Source organism: Scyliorhinus torazame, chromosome 23 (assembly GCF_047496885.1).
Source record: "Scyliorhinus torazame isolate Kashiwa2021f chromosome 23, sScyTor2.1, whole genome shotgun sequence".
In the NCBI taxonomy this organism is placed as follows: Eukaryota; Metazoa; Chordata; class Chondrichthyes; order Carcharhiniformes; family Scyliorhinidae; genus Scyliorhinus; species Scyliorhinus torazame.
Window position 1 is genome coordinate 30,024,349 of NC_092729.1, and position 4,013 is coordinate 30,028,361.

Genomic DNA, 4,013 nt, shown 5'->3' on the forward strand with positions numbered 1-4,013 from the left:
CGTTAACGGTTCCGGGAAAACTTTTGTGGTCACCTGAAAACATCCGGGGTGCCGTGAAAAATGAAAGCAAACCTCAGCACCCACTGAACATTTCCTCCACACTCTGATCTCCTGCACCATCCTCTGAATCACTTCACCATCCTCTTACCCACCCACTAAATCCCTTCCCTATTTTCTGAATCAATTGCCGAGCTCCAGAACCATTTCCATGGTTACCTTCTATCACTTCCAGACCCCCAGCTCGTTCTCCATAGCCCAGTACTTGAGACATCCTCACATGTAAGTGGTCAGAGAGCTGATATTGTGGCCCCCTATCTTATCTCAGACCATTTGCATCGACCTCCCCTCCCCTTTATCTGGAATGTACACATCTGTTTCCAGCCTCAATTCAAACCGGACACCTTCGCTACAGACAGCCTGATCCTGAGGGTTAACAAGACATGAAGCAGTGACCAATGCAGTAAGTTTTATTTCTGATTACAGGCCATTATCCAGACAGCAGGAATACAAGGTCAGGTGTTAGAGGAGTGAAGTAATAAATTAGCCTGTTGTCCAGGAAAGAAGCTTCCTTTCAGTGAGAACATGGAGATCCCGGGTTGATGGTCGCCCCTCACTGGATCATTCATCTTTACCTTCAATCCGATTTTGACCATTCATCTTTCGATAGAATTTTTTTTTTTTCCGGGAAAGGGGAACGTCAGGTATCATCTTCTCAGTGATTGGCACATCACTGAGTCTGGTCACGTCACTCGGCGGATGTTTTGAACGATAACCCCCTAAAAGTAAAAGAAAACATGATGAAGGAATTAAATACGGGTTATTCAGCCTGATGGAGAACAATGAGAAAACAGAAAGCAGAATCTGTCAGCCTGACAGGGGCACACTCGGCACAAAGCAGCAACATTAGGTTTGTTGTATATAATAATATTCCACAGTTTACAGCCTCCCACTCCAGAACTTGAAAAAGCCCACTCCGTCTCTCCATCTCTTGGTCTGTACAAACTCACTCCCTCCACCTCCTGGTCTGTACAAACTCACTCCCTCCACCTCCTGGTCTGTACAAACTCACGCCCTCCACCTCCTGGTCTGTACAAACTCACGCCCTCCACCTCCTGGTCTGTACAGACTCCGTCCCTCCCTCCACCTCCTGGTCTGTACAGACTCCCTCTACCTCCTGGTCTGTACAAACTCACCGTCTCCCTCCAACTCCTGGTCTGTACAAACTCACTCCCTCCACCTCCTGGTCTGTACAAACTCCCTCCCTCCCTCCACCTCCTGGTCTGTACAGACTCCCTCCACCTCCTGGTCTGTACAAACTCCCTCCCTCCCTCCACCTCCTGGTCTGTACAAACTCACTCTCTCCACCTCCTGGTCTGTACAAACTCACCGTCTCCCTCCACCTCCTGGTCTGTACAAACTCCCTCCCTCCCGCCACCTCCTGGTCTGTACAAACTCCCTCCACCTCCTGGTCTGTACAAACTCCCTCCCTCCCTCCACCTCCTGGTCTGTAGAAACTCCCTCCCTCCACCTCCTGGTCTGTACAAACTCACTCTCTCCACCTCCTGGTCTGTACAAACTCACCGTCTCCCTCCACCTCCTGGTCTGTACAAACTCCCTCCCTCCCGCCACCTCCTGGTCTGTACAAACTCCCTCCACCTCCTGGTCTGTACAAACTCCCTCCCTCCCTCCACCTCCTGGTCTGTAGAAACTCCCTCCCTCCACCTCCTGGTCTGTACAAACTCCCTCCCTCCACCTCCTGGACTGTACAAATACACCCCCTCCAACTTCTCGTCTGTACAAACTCCCTCCACCTCCTGGTCTGCACAAACTCACTCCCTCCACCTCCTGGTCAGTACAAACTCCCTCACTCCCTCTACCTCCTGGTATTGACAACTCACTCCCTCCACCTCCTGGTCTGTACAAATTCAATCCCTCCACCTCATGGTCTGTACAAATTCACTCTCTCCCTCCACCTCTTGGTCTGTACAAACCCACTCCCTCCCTCCTCCTCCTGGTCTGTACAAACGCACTCCCTCCACCTCCTGGTCTGTACAAACTCCCTCCCTCCACCTCCTGGTCTGTACAAACTCACTCCCTCCACCTACTGGTCTGTACAAACTCACTCCCTCCACCTCTTGGCCTGTACAAACTCCCTCCCTCCACCTCCTGGTCTGTACAAACTCACTCCCTCCCTCCACCTTCTGGTCTGTACAAACTCACTCCTTGCCCCCACCTCCTGGTCTGTACAAACTCACTCCCTCCACCTCCTGGTCTGTACAAACTCACTCCCTCCACCTCCTGGTCTGTACAAACTCACTCCCTCCACCTCCTGGTCTGTTCAAACTCCCTCACTCCCTCCACCTCCTGGTCTTCACAAACACACTCCCTCCACCTCCTGGTCTGTACAAATTCACTCCATCCACCTCCTGGTCTGTACAAACTCCCTCCCTCCACCTCCTGGTCTGTACAAACTCCCTCCCTCCACCTCCTTGTCTGTACAAACTAACACCCTTCTCCTCCTGCTCTGTACAAACTCACTCCCTCCCTCCACCTCCTGGTGTTTACAAACTCACCCACTCCACCTCCTGGTCTGTATAAACCCACTCCCCCCTCCTCCTCCTGGTCTGTACAAGTACACTGCCTCCCTCCACCTCCTGGTCTGTGCAAACTCCCTCCCTCCCTCCACCTCCTGGTGTTTACAAACTCACTCCCTCCACCTCATGGCCTGTACAAACTCACTCCCTCCTCCTCCTGGTTCGTACAAACTCAGTCCCTCCACCTCCTGGTGTTTACAAACTCCCTCCCTCCAACTCCTGGTCTGTACAAATTCACTCCGTCCCTCCACATCCTGTTCTGTACAAATTCACTCCGTCCCTCCACATCCTGGTCTGTACGAACTCCCACCCTCTACCTCCTGTACCGAAGTACAGTGAAAATTAAATGGGGAGAAATGGCTGATGGAGATGCTGATCCTGTCCTCACACACAGTCCACATTCTCACAATCTGTAGCAGTGTCAGTGACCAGGAGCAGTAACTGAATTCTGCAATAAGGACAATGACAGAGTTTCCGGATCAATGATCCCACTATGACCCAGCATCGTGCCCCGCACAGTAACTTGTGGTTTCATTATTGATCCGTGTGGACCAGCTCACAAAACCAACAAGCCCCGCGAAACACTCCGATAGTGACTAAAATATCAGAGATTTACCAATGGAGATTGTTTATCCTGAATTCTTCAGTTTGTTTTAGAATCTCACAATCCACATCTCTTAACCTATCAAACTATTGCACACAAAGAAAATACAATCGCTTTAAAATTAATCTGCATGAACCCCAGCGGCTTTAGTGTTGGAGAACGTTGAGAGATTCTTACTTCCTTCCATAATATCTAGTCTCGCTCCAGTAGGATTGCTCTGAATCAGCACGAGAAGTACAAGCACCAGGAACAGCGCTTTCTGCATCTTCACTGGGGTCTGTCAGAGTTACGGTCAGAATGCTGGTGTAGATCTGCTCTCTATCTAATCGCGGAGTGTTGCTGCTTTTATAATCCCACGAGCGGGCGTGTCTGCTTCCTGGTGATATCATTGGAAACTGTTTTCCTTAATGCTGCCTTATTTCCATGAATGTCACCTTTAGCAAAGCCAGATCCACACAGCTGCTAAACTGAACAATGTAAAGGGGACAGCAGCGTACCTCGCTAGTGTTCCACATGATGTGTTCCTCTTGCTGACAGCCTCTCCCTCCGAAATGAAGCTGTGCTTAGAGTGCATATACAGACACAGTGCCTGTAAAATGTTCATCAAAACCCCTGAATTTGGACGAACGTCCTTTGTTGTGAAGGTTAATAGCACATCTGTATCTCAGATCCTGTCTCGTTGTCTACGGCCATCTTCAGATCCCTATCCACATGTAGGTCCGGACACTGTATCCCAGCACTCTTCAGACCGGAGACATTATTTCCGTGTAGTCTCTCCCTATCACTCTTGTCAAAATGCATCACGTCACAACGAA

The 4,013-nt window shown here is 50.2% G+C and overlaps 1 long non-coding RNA gene across 1 annotated transcript; it reads right to left on the reverse strand.

The window, feature by feature from the left end:
- Positions 1-451: 451 nt before the first annotated feature.
- On the reverse strand, positions 452-3,624 carry LOC140399723 (uncharacterized). The gene is made up of 2 exons (XR_011937818.1): positions 3,376-3,624; positions 452-776 (listed from the first exon to the last, which is right to left on the reverse strand). It is a non-coding gene; the product is annotated as an uncharacterized lncRNA (long non-coding RNA).
- Between the last annotated feature and the right edge of the window lie 389 nt (positions 3,625-4,013).